This window comes from Crocuta crocuta, unplaced genomic scaffold (genome assembly GCF_008692635.1).
Source record: "Crocuta crocuta isolate KB4526 unplaced genomic scaffold, BGI_CrCroc_1.0 scaffold118, whole genome shotgun sequence".
Classification (NCBI taxonomy): Eukaryota; Metazoa; Chordata; class Mammalia; order Carnivora; family Hyaenidae; genus Crocuta; species Crocuta crocuta.
The window spans coordinates 17,392,233-17,413,216 of NW_027551558.1; the positions used below are offsets into that span (position 1 = coordinate 17,392,233).

Here is a 20,984-nt window from a genome sequence, read left to right on the forward strand (position 1 = left end):
GGTGGGTATAAAAATAAAATGTTGAAAAACAGAAAAGTAAATGTCCTTTAGTAGGCATGAGAGACTAGAATATAATGCATGAAGAATTGGTTTTAGATAGGGGCTCAGAAAGCTAATAGGGGCAGAGTCTCTGGGTAAGGATGAATGTGAGTTGGTAAATGATAATAGGTTGACAACTTTTACAATCAGGTAGTAAAACACATACCTAATTCATTCTGCAATATTCAGATGTAAATTCTGTATTATTATTTATTAGTATGCTAATAAAAAGAGAGATATTTGATGTTCTAGATATCATGTGTATTATAAAATTAGAATTACTATTTACGTTGTTATACATGAGTCTGTTATGACATTGGTTAATGTCAGTCTCAGAGGCTGTTCACCTCTAAATGCATTAACAATCATATTTATGAGCTTTCCTACCTTGCAAGAAAATCCCTATATATAGTATCAAAATCCTGACAAACTGAGGTTTTACTCTTAAATTCAGCTAACTACTTCAGTTGATTCCCTTTGATTATGTTATATATATCATATATATTATATATTTATATATATTAACATATTTAATGTTTTTTATTTTGAGAGAGAAGGGGAGAGCACACATGCTAGTGGGGAGGGGCAGGGAGAGAGAGAGAGGGAGAGAGAGAGAGAATCCAAAGCATGCTCCATGTTGTCAGTGTGGAACCTAATGCAGGACTTGACTCATGAATCATGAGACCATGACCTGAGCCAAAATCAGGAGTTGGACGCTTATCTAACTGAGCCACCCAGGCACTTCTAGAATTTTTTAAAATCAATTAATACATCTTTTAGTATTTTGAACACTAATTTTGTGTAAGTTAAGTCCTACAATAGGCTATGGAGGATTCAGAAGAAAGATAAGCAATAGTTCTTCCCCTCAAAAGTGCTTGTTTTAATTTTTCAGTAGTTCTGTTGTATTCTCTATCTTTCATTCTCTTGTTTTCTCTCTTCAACCACCATTCATTTTTCCCAGCTCCTGTAATGACGCCCACTTTTCCATGTATCTAACTTCATATGTCTTTTTAAACCAAAATACTTCACCTGATTCCATTCCCTCTTGTACAATCTTATAATTTATAAGTATTTGGCATATGTATAGGACCCTGTAGATTAATTGGAGCTAGTATGATAAATGTATGCCTACCTATGGGGTTCTTAATTGGAAATGCTCAAATACATTACCACACCCTTCTGTTTATTTCAGTCTGTATTGTTTCCTTTCATATCAATAAGGTTACCTTTGGCAATGCCAGAATTATGAACATTGTTTTTGTCAGCAAAATATTATGAATTGATATTAAATTTTAAGTTTCTTAAGAAGAAATGCTTAAACTATTGCACATTGCTTTTAAATATTGTCCATCAGAAAAACTGATGCTTTGTCCATTCTTAAATTTATCCTGGGGAAGTACTTTTTCTGTGTTAGAAAGCTCACTTCCAAGTTGTACTTGTACACTTCCAAGTTCCACTCTTTTTCAGCTGCACCAAAATTACTCAGTAGTTTCAGCTGCACCTCAGATGACAACAGAAAGAGCTTGAATCAGCTCTTTGAATCAGCTTCATAATGCCGAGTGTTATTCATATTAATTCCTATTAACAGGAGGCACTGAAGTCATGAATGATTTGCTTCCTGTGTATTCAACCCTATGACAGTTTAGATTTTTTAAAATGAAAGAATGGCACAGGCCTGGCACACAGGGGACACTCAGTAACTATTGAGCTTTAATGGCGGGGATCTTAATAATATAATATTAATAATTGCTTAAATCATTAGCTTTCTATATGTCTAAACTGACTCTAGATTAAGAAGCCCTATTTACATATTGTTTTCACATGTAGATGGTATTTTGTCATTGCAATTTGACATTAAGAATAGTGTGAAAGATTCTTGCCCACTCCCTCCCAAAAAATAGTGATTATATTTTGAAATATGTCATGTATTGTTGTACATATTGTCAGGTAATTTTTGAGTCGGTTGTTCCATTACATCCTTGAGCTTCCTAGCATCCCCACTTCCCCTCTAGGTTTGAGACAGGAATTTTAAGGTGGGTAATGAAATGAAGTTCAGGGATGGTGAGGTCCATTGGTGAGGTCCAGATATGAAATTAGGCTCAAGAATAGCTTTGAACACATTATTTGGTGAATTTAAATAATCAACAACTCAACAGACTTGTTTTTTATTTTGACTGTTGCTTTCAAATTCCATTTTTTTAAAGAGGCTCATAAACTAAACAATGACAAATATCCTGTTTTGGATTAGACATAATATGTTTAGAGGAGATTCAGAAAATAGATAGATAAGACTACCTCTTGCTAATTTTCTGACAGAGCTATTATTACTTGGTTAAAACCACACCAACATAATCCCTATTCCAAACTACGTATTCTTGAGTGCTTAGGTCTTTGGAGTATGTTAGCTTCTTATTAACACTTAGAATAGAAAAGAAAATAAATCTATTCAGTCTGGTGTGACAGCTAAGAAAAATAGTAATTAGCAGAATTTGAGTGATTTTGAGGAAGAAAATGAATTATTACCACTTTTAAAAACCCAATGTTCAGCAATTTTGTTTGAAAAGATGACTGCAGGAATCATTTTTCTCTTTCTGCCTCAAATCTATACAAGATTGATAGGAAATTATAAGGAACATTTTATTAGAAAAAAATTTAGACTTTGTCCTATTTCTTGCCTGTAAGTCTTCTAACACTAAAGTTTTTTTTTTTCTTAAGCCACCATATGATTTTAAACAGTTTATGTGACCTCAATTGATTTGATAACTTCTGGTCTAAAGATCTCTTATTAAGTTTGTTATTAATCATTAATAACAGATTTCTTTAAAAGGCAGGAAAGTATGAACTTGCTCCAGGGAAAATTTTACTTACATATATAGAAAATTAATGTATACAGTTAAGGAAATTTGTGAATCCAAAAGCACTAAATTCAAGTATTAGGGCAAAAAGAATACTTTATTGGGAGCTATTTCTGTTCCAGTGATTGAGTCTAACATCTATACATTTTTGTTTTTATTACTGTTCTCTTTTTTTCTTTTTCTCCTCTTTTCAAAATTATGTTAAGCCTTTGACTTTTAATCAAGATGGCATAAAAGGTATCAGATTTGACCTTCCATTAGAAACAACCAAAAACCAGTGATAACAGTAAAGTAACAGTGAAAACAAGCATATAAATATAAATGTATGTCAAGATTTTAAACACAGATAACAAAATAGACAGAGGGAAAGGAAAGGTTGAACATTCAGACTGACTCAGTTTAGTATCTTTGGATTAACCAAACAAAGATGGTAAAAGAAAATCACAGACAAACATTTTTCACAAATATAGATGCATAAAATCCATAATAAAATCTCAGTACATAGAATTCAGCAATATATAAAAATAATCATACACCATGATCAAGTGGGATTTATTCTATAAATGTAAGTTTGGTTCAATAATTAAAAATTAATCCATGTAATCCTCCATATTAATAGACTGAAGGAGAAAAATCAGATTATTATATCAATCAATGAAGAAATATGTTTGATGAAATTCAACATCTATTCATGATAAACAGTCTCAGAATAAATAATAATAATAGAGAGGAACTTCCTCACTTGATAAAGAACTTGTGTAACAACCTTAAAGCTAACATGTTTTATGATTAAAGACTGAATGGTTTAACCCTAATAGAGGGAACAAAACCAGGACATACTCTCTCAAGACTTATTCAGTATAGTGCTGAGAGTTATTTTTTAATGCTTATGTATTTATTTGAGAAAAAGACAGAGAGAAAGAGAGAGAGAGAGAGGGCCCACACAAGTAGGGGAGGGGCAGAGAGAGAATTCCAGGTAGGCTCTGCTTTATCAGCAATGGAGCCTGACTCAGAGCTTGAACGCACTAACCTGTGAGATCATGACATGAGCCAAAATCAAGAGTTGGATGCTCAACCAACTGAGTCACCCACACTCCCTCTGAGTATGATGCTAGAAGCTCTAACCAGGTCTTTAAGGCACTAAAAGAAAATAAGAAGCATATATATTAAAAAAGAATAAATACAAATGTTCTTTTTTTGTCTATTCAGGAAATCCTAAGAAATACACATCCGTAGAACTAATAATTGATTTTACTTGAGTTTATTTAAATCTAGAAATTTATACTTTATTAACTTATGTTTGGTTCTGATGGTTACCTTTATATCATGGAATTCATGAATATATGTCTTAATAACTGTTATAAAGCTATGTACTTCCATTCTAAAAATAACAAGTTAGCTTTTGCTTATTTACATCTGGTGACTATCCATTAAATCTGCTAATTATTTTTTGGTATGAGCTAAGTAGAAGCATTGCTATATAAGTTATTTCCCCAAGTTACGATTACAAAACTCCAGCAGATCTTTCCTATTTTGTTTTTCTTTAAAAGTTATTTAATTCATTTAAACAATAGCAACAACAATACAGTCCAGCCATCTACTCCCACCTTTTACAACTATCAGTCTGTTCTCTGTATTTATATGGTTGTTTGGTTGGTTGTTTTTTGGATTCCACATTTAAGAGCGATCAGATGGAATGTGTATTTCTCTGTCTGACCTATTTCAATAAGCATAATGCCCTTGAGGTCCATTCATTTTTCTCAAATGGTAAGATTTCATTATTTTCTATGGATGAATAATACTGCTTTATAATCTGGTGGTTTCCATATCTTTGCTATTATAAATTATGCTGAAGTGAACATGGGGGTACATGCATCACTTTAAATTAGTGTTTTTGTTTTCTCTTTTTAAAATTTGTTTAAGTTTATTTATATTGAGAGAGACAGAAACAGTGTGAGCAGGGGAGGGACAGAGAGAAAGGGAGAGAGAAAGAATCCCAAGCAGGCTCCATACCATCAGTATAGAGCCTGATGTGGGGCTTGAACTCACGAAACTGTGAGATCATGATCTGAGCCGAAACCAGAGCCAGACACCTAACTGACTGAGCCACCCAGGTGCCCCAAAATTAGTGTTTTTATCCATTTTTTTGGATAAATACTCAGAAGTGGAAAGCTGCATCCTATTGTATGAATAGCTAATATATTTTTGATAAAAAGGAATAAAGTAGGAGAAATCTGTCTACTCAATTTTAAGACTTATTGTATAGCTATAGAAAATAAAACTATGTAGTACTGATGGATGATTAGACACACAGTGCAATGGAACAAAATTGAAAATCTAGAAATAGACCAACAAATTATGCAATTAATTTTTGACAAATAGGTAAAAGTAAATTAATGCAGCTTTCTTTTCAACAAATAATGTTGGACCAATTGGGTATTGATAGTAAAACTCAAGGAAATGAAACAAACGAAAACCTTGACCTAAATGTCAAACTTCTTCACATAAGTCAAAATGGCTCATAAATTTAGAGCCTGGGTGACTCAGTCATTTGAGCGTCTGGCTCATGATTTTGGCACAAGTCATAATCCTGAGGTACTGGAATCGAGTTACATGTTAAGCCCTGAATCAGGCTCCGTGCTGGGCTTGGAGCCTGTGTAAGATTCTCTCTACCCCTCCCCTGCTCAAGCATTCTCTCTCTCTCAAAAAAGCATAAATTTAAATGTAAAATATAAAACCAAAAATCTTTTTGAAAAAAGTTCAGGATCTAGATAGAGCTTGTTGAAAACATGTCTTGCAACATTTAGGTTTTGCAACTAAAGCAGAATAGATAAAAGAAAAATTGATAAACTGGACTTCAAAATTGAAAGTTTACTCTGCAGAAGATTCTGGTAAAGGTCTCAAAAGACAAGATACAGACTGGGAGAAAATAATTGTGAACCATATATTCAATAAAGTATTTAATATTTAAAATACTATAATAAAGAATATATCAATATCCTTTATATCTTTAATATAACTGAACATTTGAATATATTGAATACTTATATGTTCTTGAATTTAAAAGTTATTATATAAACAACTTTCAATGCTATTGTAAAATATTTTAACTAGAGAATTTAAACAAATAAAAAGATCCCCAAACAGTAAACAAACAGAAACAAAAACATTCCTAATGTTCAACACTAAACAAACAATCCAGTTAGAATATGGACAAAAAACATGAAGAGAAAAATTCACTGAGGAGAGCTACGGATGTCAAATAAACACATGAAAAGTTGTTTAATTTCATTAGCTATTAAGAAAATACAAAATAGGGGCACCTGGGTGGCTTAGTCGGTTAAGCGTCCGACTTTCGCTTAGGTCATGATCTCGCCGTTCATGGGTTCGAGCCCCGCGTCGGGCTCTGTGCTGACTGCCAGCTCAGAGCCTGGAGCCTATTTCAGAGTCTGTATCTCCCTCTCTCTCTGACCCTCCCCTGCTCACACTGTCTTTCTCTCTCTCTCCTAGAAATAAATAAAAATATTTAAAAAAAAATACAAAATAAAATCTGAATGAGATAACACTACACAGCTATCAGTATGGCTAAAATACAAAATAATGACAACACCAAAATAGTAACATAGAATATTTAGAAATTAGATCACCTATGCACTGCTGGTAGGATTGTAAAATGGTATAGCCACTCCCTCTAATACGGTACAATTTGGAGTTTCTTAAGAAACTGCAGTTTGACATACAACCAGCATTTATCCCAGAGAAATGAAAATCTGTATATGAATATTTAGAACTGCTTCACTTATAATAGCCAAAAACTAGAAATAGATTATATATTCTAACACTGGTGAATGGTAAGCAAACTTGTAGTATGCCTATACTAATAAATACTATTCAGCAATAAAAAGACACAAATTGTTGATATGGGGAGCAAGCTTGATAAAGTTCCAGAGAATCATGCCAAGTAATAAAGGTCAATTCCAAGGAGTACATACTGTATGATTTCATTTATATAACATTCATAAAATGGCAACTTTATGCCATGAAAAACAGATTAGTGATTGCCCAGGGTTTAGAAGCTATGGAGAAAGAAGAATGTGGGAGTGGTTACAAGGGCAACATGAGGGATCTTTGTTTTGATGAAAATATTCTGTATCTTAACCGTAACGATGTATCCTGGTTGTGATATTGCACTATGGTTTTGCACAGTTGCCATGAAAAGTAACTGGGTAAAGGGCACATTGAGTATTATTTTTTAATGTTATGTGTAAATTTAATCATCTCAAAATTTCAAAAAATTATAAGTTAAAGGATGTGCAAATACATACTATGCCAACACTAACCAAAAGTAAATTTCAATAGTTATATTAACTTCAGAAATTTGACTTTAGGGCAAAAGCTCTTACCAAGAATAAAGAATGTGATTTCATACTCTGAAAGAGACCCATTCATTCTGAGGGCATACACACTCTACATGCTTATATCTAATAACAGAGGTTTAATATATATGAAGAAAAAGCTGTTAGAATTGAACAGAGAACAAACACTCTAAATTATAGTCATAGGTTTCAGCAATCTTTTCTCAATGATTGACAGAACATGTAGACAGAAAACCTGTACAGATGCAGGGGATTTAATCAACACTATCAAACAACATGCCTAGTTGATATCTATAACACTCCACCCAACAAGAGTATAATACAGTTCACTTTTACATTCTTTCAAGTGTATCCAGAACATTTATTAAGATAGAATATATGTTTAGATATAAAACAAGTCTGGATAAATTTTAAAGCATTCAGATGATATAAAGTAAATAGAAATCAATAATGAAAGATTTCTGAAAAATCTCCAAGTATTTGGAAACTTAATAGCAAATTGTTGAATACCTCACTGGTCAACAACAAAATCAAAATATAAAATAATAATACTTAGTAATTAATAATAACATGAAAATACAACATTCTAACATTTGTAGAATGTTACTGAATCAGTACTTATGGTTCTATCTATAGCAGTAAATACTAATAGTAAAGAAAAAGAAAGTTCTTACATCAGCATGGTATTGGCATAAAGATAGACGTGTAGATCAGTGAAATAGAAAAACAGGAATACTGAAATAGATCTACGTGTATATGGACAATGACATATATATAACACAAATAGAAAAACAAATCAGTGGATACTGGGTTCTGTTTTCAACAAATGTGCCACATCTGTTCTATATATAAAGCATAAAATAAGGATACTTTGCACCATTAATCAAAACTAACTCAAAATAGAACATAGAACTAAATTTAAAACCTAAAATTATAAAACATCTAGAAGAAAACATAGGAAAACAACCTCTGTGGACGTAAAATAGGAGATTTGTTGATACCATGCTTTAAATAGGATTCATAATGGAATTGGTTGATAACATTTTTTTCATCAAAATTAAAGACTCATATTCTCTGACAGACTTAAGAGAATAAAAGGCAAGCCACAGAAATTTTATCCAGTTTATATATCTAGTAGAAGGATAATATCTAGAATATATATGGAATTCTAAAAAACGATATATAAATGGCTAAAAAAATTGAACAGACATATTGCTAGAGAAAATGTACAAATAGCAAATAAGCACATGAAAAGATGTCCAGCATCACTAATTGTTAGGACAAGGCAAAAGAGAACTACCATGAGATACCACTGTAGTGACTACACGTAGATTAGATAGGTACAATGAAAGAGACTTGCTATATCAACTGTTGACAAAAATGTGGAACATTAAAACACACACTGATTGAAGGACGATACATGGAACAGTTACTTTGGGAAACTGGTTCTTAAAAAATGAAACATACGTCTTCCATATGATCTATCCATTCCATAGATACTTAAGAGAAATAAAATATTTTTACAAAAATATTTGGAAATGTTTACAATGGCTTTATTCATCATTAATTTGGAACTAACTCAAATATCTATTCACAAGTGAAATAGCAGTATGTCCATACAATGGAATAATACTCAGCAAAAAATGAATGAAACATTGATACAAGCTACAATATGAATGGAAATGAAAATAATTACACTGAATTTAAAAAGGCAGACAAAAAAACTACTTGTATGATTTCATTTATGTAATATGCTAGTAAATGCAAACTAATTTCTGTTGACCAAAAAGCAGACCAGTGGTTACAACAGCAATGGATGTAGGTTTGGGAAGGGATGCAAAGTTGTCGTTAAGCAGGGGCAAGAAGGCTGGGTGCCTGAGGGGCTCAGTTGGTTAAGTGTCTGATGTTGGATCATGAGTCAGACTTCATGAGTTGGAGCCCCACATCAGGCTCTGTACTGACAGCTCAGAACCTGGAGCCTATTTCGGATTGTGTCTCCCCCTCTTCTCCGCCCTTTCCCCACTCACTCTCTCAATCTCAGAAATAAGCATGAAAAAAAAAATAGGCAAGAGGGAAATTGTTCACTGTCTTTACAGGCTGATTGTTTCATCCATGCTACATATTTCAAAACTTATAAACTGTACACTATAAACAGTTGCAGTTTGTTCTATATTGGCTTTATATTAATAAAACACTTAAAATTACATGCTACTGGTCCAATTTTTTAATTTATTGTTTTAATTTAAATTCAAGTTAGTTAAATTACAGTGTAGTCTTGGCTTCAGGAGTAGAACCCACTGATTCATCTCTTGCATATGAAATCCAATACTCCTCCCCAAAACTGTGGTCCTTAATGTCCATCACCAATTTAACCTATCCCCCCTCCCCTCCAGCAACTTTCAGATATCATATGATTCCACCGGTATGTGGAATTTGAGAAACACAACATATGAACATAGGGGAAGGAAAGGAAAAATAAGATAAAAACAGAAAGACAGAGGCAAACCATAAGAGACTCTTAAATACAGAGATCCAATTTTAGATAAATTTTAGGAAAAAAAAAGATTTCTAAAAATAAATTAAGCATCTTGTATTTTGATTTTCTTTTGTCTTTATTGTGCTTTATTGAGAGATATAAAGCATAAACTGTGAAAAAGCATGCTTGAAAGGCATCTAAGATATTTTTCCTTGCTTCTAGCAACTTCCATGTCCAAACCTTCCAGAGCAGATGACTGATGAGATCTCCAGAGCAGAGGCTTCTCAATCTCTTTCTCCAAAGGTCAGTAATATTTATTTACATGTTTTTCTTTTTGTTTTAAGCTCATTTCTAATGAGTTCCCATTTTGATACATACTTTACTTACTCTTAAATTTTGAGTGATAATAATTAAGTCAGTACTTACTGTTCTTTACTTCAGACTTGATTAGCCTCAGTCATGTTCAGTTTTGCACAAGTCATGAAGTCTATCATGTAACAATATAAAAGATAGTTTCAATATAGTAATGCATAAAATTGGAAATGCAGGACAGTATTAGCTCTTCAATTTGTTAAAACTCCTGTTTTTCTTTCTTTAATTTTATAGCTTGAATAAAATGTCAGCACTTTAAGTAAAATAAACGCATTGTTTCCCTGTATCATATATAATTCCTTTAATTAAGTATTTGCTAGTCCTATATGATAGGCATTAAGAATTCTGTACATTTATTTTTCTAATAGTTTGTAATACATATAGCATATATAAATAATTATTTTTGTACCATGATGAATATAAAAAATATTGATAAAGGTCAGAGAAAATAAGAAGTGAAGATTTATTGTAACCTTATGAATAAGAAGATACTTGAGCTTCTTTAAACTATGTCAGGAGCGCCTGGGTGGCTTAGTCGGTTAAGCGTCCGACTTTCGCTTAGGTCATGATCTCGCGGTTTATGGGTTCGTCTGTGCTGACAGCAGCTCAGAGCCTGGAGCCTGTTTCAGTCTGTGACTCCCTCTCTCTCTGACTCTCCCCTGCTCACTCTGTCACTCTCTCTCTCTCCTAGAACATTAAAAAAAAAAAAAATTTAAACTATGTCAATGCAGTTCTGAAGTAATACCAGTAATAGTCCAATGGAATAGATTTATAAGCAATAACTATATACTGTTAGTTGTATGAAACCAAATATCTAAAATAATATCACAAGGGTACCTGTGTGGCTCAGTCAGTTGAGTGTCCTGCTCTTGGTTTCAGCCTAGGTCATGATCTCATCATTCATGTGTTCAAGCCCCATGTTGGGCTTTGCAGATAGTGGGGAGCCTGCTTGGGATTCTGTCTCCCTGTTTCTCTGTCCCTCCCTCTCTTCACTCTCTCTCTCAAAAATAAATGAATAAACATTAAAAAAATAATAATGACACAGGGGTATCTGGGTGTTTCAGCTGGTTGAGTGTCTAACTCTTCATTTTGGCTCTGGTCATGCATAATCTCACAGTTCTTGAGATCCGGGCCAGTATCAGGCTCTGCACTGACTGCATGGAGCCTACTTGGCATTGTTTCTCTCCCGCTCTATTTGCCCCTCTCCTGCTCACATTCTCTCTCTCTGTCTCTCTCTCTCTGTCTCTCTCTCTCTCTCTCAAAATAAGTAAATTAACATTAAAAAATAAAATAATATCATATTCCTAGAGTTTATGGAATATTGTGGTTTTTACTTTTGTCTTTATAAATGACTTACTTCAGTAATGATTGTTTTCTGTTATCAACTCACTTATTCACTTCTACTTACTTAGATCAATATACATTCATTAGGACAAAAGCATCAATTTCAACTTTTATCATAAACTTATAAGTCACCCAAATAAGCTATTGCTCAACTAAATGAATAAATAAATAAACAGATGGCTAGATGAATGAATGTTAAAATAACCCCAGTTAGAATGCAAGAAAACAACTGTCGATATGAAGCAACTGAAGCACTCATAAGCTGTTGATGGGAATTCAAAAATGGTCCAGCCACTTTGGAAATAGTTTTACACTTTCTTATGACATTAAACATTATACCTATCATATAATCCTGCAAATCAGTACTAGGTACTTACTGTAGAAAAGTGAAAACTTATGCCCACACAAAACTTGAAGAGAAACATTGATTGTAGTTCTGATCTTAATTGTTAAAAACTGGGAACAACCCAAATATCCTTCAACAGATAAATGTTAAACAAATAATGGTACTTCCTGCAGTGGATGGAATGCTTCTCAAAAATAAACAGGAGCAAACTGCTAGGAGACACACTTCTTACTTCTACTCAAGGATTATTCTCAAAAACATCATGATAAATGAAAAAAGCCAGACTCCAAGGCTACATCCCTGTGGTTTCATTCATATGAAATTCTGGAAAATACAAAACTGTAGAGACAGATAACATGTAAGTAGTTTCTAGGTCTAGGGCTGGAAAAGGGATTGGTTAAAAAGATATATGAGAGGACTTGGGGAAGTCATGGAAATGGTCTACATCTTATCTATAATTGTAGTTACACAAAAATGTTTGCCAAAACTCATAGAAATATACACCAAAAAGGATAAATTTAATTATACAAGAATTACACTTAAATAAATGAATAAAATAGAATAATAAATAAAATAAATAAATGAATAAAAGTAACCATTTATTGTTTATAGATTTTTGTCTGAAAATTATGGTTTTATTTTTTTCCTTATTTATAAGTGATATACTTCAACAATGATCATTTTGAGATTTTGAGTAGCTTCAATCTGTACTTCTCTAAATAAATATAAATTCATTTTAAGAACAACTAAAAGTATAGTCTCAAATTCTAAGCTAAATAAGTTTTCAAATCACTCTAGCATACTGTTTTTCAAATACATACTAAAATGAATAAATACCAAGACGATGCTAGTAAAAATGCTAACACTCAGACCCTATTAGTGATTTCTTGAAATTCATATTTTGTATGATCATTTGTTTCTCTGTCATAAAAAATTATGATATTGTTCACTTTATTATCATTAAAATCACAAAATAGTCTTGAAGACTTATGAGGCACAAAAATCTGGGCAGTCTTTGACTTCTTAAGTTTCAGTGTGTGGGAGGATGCTTTTGATAGGAAAGGATGTGCAAAGGAGTTAAGCCTTCACAAGCAATATGTTTTTCTCAGATTACTCATATTTACCCCTAAAAAGGCAAAACAAAATTGCTATTTTGTTTGTTTATAGGAGGAGTGAAATGAAACAAGTAATTTATAGTGGGGAGCATCATCACTGTTTAAAATCTTAAAAGTAAATGTCAGACACTATTGCAACTTTAGCCAGTTATTTCTATCCTGTACCTTTGATTAATATCTGTAAATCTTTAGATATGGAAAAAATACTGAGACGATGAACCATATAAGAATTCTGAAACATTTGGTAAAAGGATTAAAAAACTGGGTAAAAATGAATAAACAAATGAGCAAATAAAAAGCAGAAACAGACCCATAAAAACAGAAGCAATTGATGGCTACCATAGAAGAGGGAGATGGGAGAATGGGCAAAATGGGTGAAAGGGAGGGGAAATATGGGGATATGGGCTTGCAGTTGTGGAATGAATAAGTAATGGGAATAAAAGATACCACATAGGGAATATAGTCAATGGTATTGTAATAACATTGTATGGTGACAGATGGGAGCTCTAGTTCGGGTGAGCATAGTATAATGTAGAGTTGTTGAATCACTATGTACACCTGAAACTAATGTAACATTGTGTGTCAACTATACTGCAATGAAAACAAACAAACAAAAATTTAAAAAGAAGAAAAGAACAGAAAATAAAATAAGACGATATGCTACTAGATTAGGTAAATCAGTTACTCTGAGCTCCAAGTATCTTACCTAACCCTTCTTTGATCTGCTAACAGCCAGATTTAGTGCCTAGCCTATCACCTAGAGGAAATTGGCCTGGTGGGCTTCCAGGCATACCTTCTTGAAGGTGGGAGGGAGGGAGGAAGCCAGAAATTCCCAAGTGAAGGATGGAGTATGAATAAGAAGGGAGCATGTATTAAAAACATCCACTGTGTGCATTAGGGATCTTCAAAGTTAGATTTCTTTCTTTTTAGGAGACTTATTTATGCTTCTCATTATAAAAATCATGATTGGAAGCATTGCTGACATCTACTGAATACCTATTTTGTGAAATGTTTCATTTTAAGAGGCTTTCATTTAATAGCTTATTTTATCCTGAAAACAGTATTGTAATTTTCTTCATTTAAAGATGAAAAAGTGAGACACCTGAGTGGCTCAATTGGTTAAGCATCCGACTTTGGCTCAGATCATGATCTCATGGTTTATGAGTTTGAGACCCTTGTCAGCTCTGTGCTGACATCTGAGTGTAGAGACTGCTTTGGATTCTGTGTCTCCTCCTCTCTCTGCTCCTCCCCCACTCACGCTCTGTCTATTTCTCTTAAAAATATGTAAACAATTTTTTTTTAAATGTAAAGATGAGAAAGATAACTAATAAATGAATTTCAAATTACAAATCAGGAACTTGAACCTTGGTTGTAAAGCCAGTCTTATTTTGCACCATGTACTTTTTTTGTGTGTTTTTTAGAGAGCAAGAGGGAGCACAAACAGGGGAGGAGCAGAGGAAGAGAGAGTATTTTAAGCAGGCTTCATGCCCAGTGTGCGGAGCCCAATGTGTAGCTCAATCTCGCAGCTGTGAGATCAGACCTGAGCCAAAATCAAGAATCAGATACCCAACCAACTGAGCCATCTAGGTGCCCCTGCACTATGTACTATACCATTACATACATGTACTATTACATAACACCCTGAATGAGAAAATTTTCTTTAGAAAATACATGTTTTTTTCATTGTGATTGCCCTATGCATTTTGTCATTTCTAAGACAGGAATATTACCAAAAAGTTATCTGGTATCCAAATAATTTATGGAGATAATTATATTGTATGGAAACTTTTAAATCTGTATACATTTATAATTCAGATGCAGGCATATTAAGATAATTAACTTTTTGCATTGTTATAATTTCAGTGAAATACTTTGCAGATTTTATGAGAATATCTTTATATGCTATGATATTTTAGGGGTTCTTTGAGACACGATGAATGCTAATTTGGACCTTAGTTTTTGCCTTTTATTGCAGAAATAAAGGGCTAAGGAGTTTTCCTTTATAATGTTAACATTAAAAAGGTCTCCTAGAGGGCACTTGTTGTGATGAGAACTAGTTATTATATGTAAATGATGAATCACTAAATTCTATGCCTATAATTATTAATATTGTACCATATGTTAACTCATTAGAATTTAAATAAAAAACTTGAAATATTTAAAAAAATAAAAAATAAAAATGTGGGGGGAGAACAGGTTCCTTAAAGCAAAATATATCTCCAAGGCATATTCATTCATTCAACAAATATTTTCTGATAGTGCCTACTGTGTTCTGTGTTGTGGAAACACAGTGATGAACAAAGCTAATAAAGTACCTTCCTAAAAGAAACTATAACATCTAATAAATCTTAAGTGTTACAGTAATTTTTATGTAACCTCTACTTTTCCTGAGAAAGATAAAAAATTTTCTCATAAGATGGAAGAAACCAAGAAAATGGCACATTGATGACACATTCAGACACTATATATTCTTAATACAGCTATGTCCAAAAACAACTTTTTTTTTTCATCACTACCAGCTTATAAATGAAGATTCACTAAAGAAAGATGAAGTGGCTTGTCCAAGGTCACACGTTTGTTCAATGGCCAGGGAAACAATAAAGACTGGTCTCCTGATTCCAAGGTCAGTTCTCTTTTTGCTACACTAGCCTATTAATGAAGCTGAAACTGAAAAATAATGAAATAATTTTTAAAATTTTTTTTTTAATTGTCCAATAAGTTTGAAGTACAGTGACATTCATTCATACTTTATGCTTAGAACTTTATGACTGATATTTATTTATACTTTATGCAGGAACATATTTTGGAAATGATTCTTGAGAGAGTCATCTTATTCATCCCAAAGATGGGTGCCCAAAGGAAGAAATTCCCTGAAAATGTAGAAGAAATTATGTTCACTCTTTCTATGATCACAATATCATACCTGGTTTCTTAGTATTAAGGGTCATGAGAGTCACTAGCCTACTTATTTAATACTAATAAATAATACTAACAATTATAAATATTATTAATATTTTCTAAAGTAATTTCACATTGTCAAGATCAAAAGGAAACAACCAGAGTATTTAGATTGAAGTCTGACCAATTGCCCAAACTATAGAATTGATCAAAGTTAATGGAATAGAAACTTTCCCATCAGTATCTTTTCTTCCTGTCTCTAGAGCGAATAATTGTTCCAGGAACCAGAATTAAGAAAAACTAGGGAAGTTGGGATGTGATGAGTTCTTGGCATGTTAAAAGGTACTAGAAAATGAGATAATGCATTTGTACCTAGTGAGATGGACGCAGGCCAACTCTGAGGCTTCCCTGGAGTGTGGGGGATGGGGAGGTCTTCAAAAGTGTAAATAGCATGTCAGTCTCAGACACTCCAATATCTTTCACCACCCTCTCTTTTCTGTAGCATCCACTTAACATTATGAAGTCATTTCCTATCAAATTGCTTGTCACCAGTTCAGCTCCTTCTGAAAAGCCAGCATCTATATTTTATACTTTAATGCAATGTGAAGATTGGTGAAAGGAAAAACTTTTGGAAAGTCAAGGTATTAGGTATGTTAAAGGGTATTTTACCTATGATTCAAGAAATGAGATTCTGGAATTTGTGTGCATGTATGTCTGACAATGTCCGAATAACTCTACGGTAAAATTCAGTGACTGTGACTTGAAAATGCATTTAAAGGAAAGCAAAGGGTCATAGTCTCTTCATGTTTGCTTTTGGGTTTTTTTGTTTTTGTTTTTAGTCTATATCATACAGGGACAATAGGCACAGGTTAATTTCTGTTTGTAGTTAATTTTAAGCACACACATTTTAATATTCTTCCACTGGTTATCCGCGCAGGATAGTGTTAACCACTGATCTGATTCATGGTTTTCTTTTATTCCAGACCCCATTTTTAATTAATAGATCTTTATTTGGAAAACAAGGCTTTCTTGCATTTGGATTTTTGTATTGTTTTGGGTCTGGAATTTGTAAGGTATGACTTAATTTTGATTGGAAAATTACATTTATTTCTAAAATAAGTTAAGAGTTCTCATCATAGTCAATTGACATTTGGGGGGAATTGTTTACTTTAATTGATGATTGATGAAGAATCCTAAAATTCACTGAAGTATATTACCCATTTATTTTTTGTCAGATCATGTTAAGTGTCTAGATATATGAAAGCTATATAGAGATTAATAGTGCTCTATGGTTAGATTTTCATGCTAACATCAAAAACAACGCAACAAATTGATGTTTTTTTCTCCAAATTAAAAGGGAGATTATTTACATTTTTATTATTTATTTATTTTCTAATTTTGAGGGGAGGCAGAAGAATGAAGACAGGCAAGGTAGGAAAGAAAAAAGGAAGGAAGTGATACAAAAGGGTAAATACAAATATCAAAAGCAATAGAAACAAAACTCGAGAAGAGGAAACATTATCCACTGCATCAGGACAAGATGAAACAATTAAGACTCAAAGAAAAGAAAAGAAACGGGCTCCAAATGCCTCACCTCCATGCCTATCCTTCTATTTTAATGTAAAAGTTCAGGCATTAGAAACCACTGAATGAACGTGTCTGCAGAAGACAGATAAAATCTCCACTTTCTGCTTCTGATTTACAATGTGGCTAACAATCTCTTCAACACCTTTATTCCACTGGCATCACCTGGTGGCAAAGTGGAAAGTGTTGGTAGCATCTATACTTCTTGTTCTGAAGGGAAATGAGAAAAAGCAAAGGAGAAACTAGGGCTATTATTAATATTAAATCATCACTAAATGAAGTCAGTGTTAAGAGAGTTCTGATTCCAACTCTTACAAACAAGTCAGTCTAGTCTACCCTCCACCCCTACTCCTCTAGAATTAAGGATCTAGAAAATACATTTACAGAGGATGTTGAATTGAAAAATAGAATGCCAACAAGTTCACTAAATTTAAAACTTTTGCTTCCTAAGAGACACAGATGGCAAGTTTGTTATAGTTAGCTCATCACAGGAGGTTTTTAAATAGCCCTGGTTAAGAATTAACTTATGAACATGTAGCCATTAAAATGCAATAAATCTAGTCAGCATAATAAATATACAGTGGGCAAGAACTATAGTAGATGCATTCTGACTCATTTTTAACAGTAGGCTCAAGGGGCGCCTGGGTGGCTCAGCTGGTTAGGTGTCCGACTTTCGCTCAGGTCATAATCCCATGGTTCATGGGATTGATTGAGCCCATGACATGATGGGCTCTGTGCTGACAGCCAGCTCAGAGCCTGGAGCCTGTTTTGGGTTCTGTGTCTCCCTCTCTCTCTGAACCTCCCCTGCTCACGCTGTCTCTCTCTCTCAGAAATAAATAAAAAAAACATTAATTTTTTTTTTTTAAAAGTAGGCTCAAATAGGTCTGATGATTTAAGAAGTTTTAGGGAATTGTGTGTTTGTGTGTATATTCTGATGGAAAAAATAAGCAGAAATCATGAAATAAAGGCTTTTCTGCTTATGATCCTGCTTAATTTATTGTTTGGAATGTTAGAAGTATGTTCAGTGCAACACCAGTTTTAGATTTCCCTTATAAGAAATCAACTTAATAGAAAGATATTTAAGCTAACATACATATAAGATAAAATAATATCCACTGCATATTTTTTGTATATTTTCTTAGCCAATAACAGTCATTACCTAGAAAGCTTTTTTATAACAACAATGAAAAAAAGTGGTTTTTAGGAGATTAGCAATGATCTAATGCTAGGAATTCAGTTCTGATGTATTATTATTCCTCTGTTCTCTGAGGAGAGTGTGGCTTTCTGGGAAGGAACTGTCTTTGAAGGCTTTGGTCAGAAAATGCTGAAATGGCACATCACAGCCTTATGCCCTCTGGGTGAGTCATCTTTACCTGGTGCTGGAGCAGCTTTCTGAAAGCCCAACTGGTGCACTTCTCTCCCGTTGGCATAACTATATTTAGAATCCATAGCTAGAGAGCTCAGGGTTTCTCAGGATGGTATTTTTAAATGTGTCATCACTCTAGACATGCTCTCCCTCCCTCTCCAACTGCTTCAGCCTCCCTCATATTTTCACACATCCACATGGAAAAGAATTAAAAAAAAATCACATTCCAAAGGAACCTGTGACTCTAGGCTCATCTGGAATGTTAAGCTATGGGTTTAGACGCATGCTAATAGCTTCCTTGGCTCTTGTGCTTGGTGAGGTTTGAATTGTTCAGGAACCTCAGCAGTGTTACGTACAGCACAGTACTGGACTCATTGTTCAATGTAAGCCTTAGGGAAGCATATAGGAAAATCCAGTGGATTTATTTTTCTTTCATTTATTAGAACAAGCTTTATAAAAGTTTGCATGCTGGAATAGGAAAGTCTTGCAATTGTTAGATGTGACTCTGCTCTGTGGTGTTAAATAATGATAGAGCATCATGGGGAAACCTAGTGCTTTGTTCTAGCTCTGAAGGAATCTTAGGTGAAGTTACTAAAGACAAGAAATAGAAAGAAATCCATGAACTGTACATAGAATATACACGTAAATGAAGCATTATAGCATGTCATTGAAATGAAGTGTCTTCTGTAGATAATTTGATTCATATCCCTAGAAGAGTCTTCATCAAAAGCCAACACTGTTTTACCTGCTTTTGGATCAATATAGTCCTGGGCCAAAAAATGGATTCAATATTAAGTGAATCATTCAATTAGTAGTTTTGTTAATTTATTTAATATAAACTTACATATCATGTGCCTGCTTTGCAAATTTGTGCACAGTATATTGCTATATATACTGGATTAGAAAAAAAAAAGAAGATGACCTATGTTTCTTAGTATCTAGCTAGAGAAACTAGGATATCTATGACACATAAACCTCCAAAACAAAACTTTATGATTATTAACCTGTAATAACCAAGAACTGCATGATTAATTCCTGGATGGTGGGTATGGAACAGCTAAATCAATACAGGCTAGCATAATGCAAACAATTTTAAGAGTAGATAATTTACACTGGTAAAAATAGCTCAATGAACAAAAGGATGATGATAGAAGGAAAAGGTGTTCACAGCACAGGCAACATAGAGTAGTGAGGCAAAATGAAGATTCCTGAAGGAGAGTGGGGGCACCCAAAGCTGGTACGAAGCCATGGGAGTGATCTTGAAGGATCAGTGTCTAAAAAAGGAAGTTGATGTTTTCTTAAATGTGGGATAGTGCCATTATCCTTTGGAGTATTATAGAATACAGTGGTGGTATTTTGGAAGTGGATTTGGGCAGATAAATTTGGCAGAATTCCTGAATGAATAGAATTTAAAAAAAAACCTGGAAGCAAGGATATTAGCTAGGAAGTGCTTTCTCTAATTCAGGATGAGACCAAGGAGGGTTTCAACTTGGTAATGGAAGATCAAATGGAAAGGGACTATTTTGAGAAATATTATTGTGAATAAAATGAAGCCAAAAGTAGTAGGGACAGTATCCTTTACACACTGTAGCCTCCTTAAGATGTCTGAATGAGTTAAAGGCAAAGAAAAGGCCAAGAGACATGAAGTATGACTATATTTAACATCCAAACAATATAGTAATAATGAATTATTGCGTTATTAAGAAATGGCAAGCAATGTCCTACAAACTTTATATACATGTTCTTATCTAACCTCCAGTACCCTAAGAGGAAAGTAATATTTTTCACAGTTCAGAAATGAGTCAATAGAAGTGTAAAATGGTTAGGTAAACTTGCCAATATCTTCCCAGCCAGGATTTAAAATCATGCCTGATTCCCCCACAGAGCTAAGGAATTTCTAATTATATATTATCTTGTATAGACCCTTATCCATACCACAGGTATAAAACACAAGTTGAGAGCATAGACCTGTGACATGTAACTGGGAGATACTGATCCTTTAATTAACACTTTCTAGCACACATTTTTAAAATAGTTCTGATTTTATTTACCTTATCTACCATTCTCCGTTTTGACTCATTGAATACCAGGAGAGGTTTCTTCAAAACCTGATTTAAGTCTGTATGATATTATATCTTGAAAAATAAGAATAATATTATATATTATTAATTATAATATAGATTTCACATATATATGACATTTTCTGGCTTCCC

At 33.4% G+C, this 20,984-nt stretch overlaps 1 long non-coding RNA gene across 2 annotated transcripts in view; it reads right to left on the reverse strand.

Annotated features, from left to right (window-relative positions):
- Positions 1-1,463: 1,463 nt before the first annotated feature.
- Positions 1,464-20,984, reverse strand: part of LOC144219335 (uncharacterized) — a 46,267-nt gene continuing 26,746 nt past the window's right edge. For both annotated transcript variants that reach the window (XR_013331374.1, XR_013331375.1), the window contains 4 exons: positions 10,592-10,805; positions 10,173-10,233; positions 3,925-4,034; positions 1,464-1,534 (listed from right to left, as the gene is read on the reverse strand). This is a non-coding gene — a long non-coding RNA (uncharacterized LOC144219335). The remainder of the gene's footprint in view (positions 1,535-3,924; positions 4,035-10,172; positions 10,234-10,591; positions 10,806-20,984) is intronic.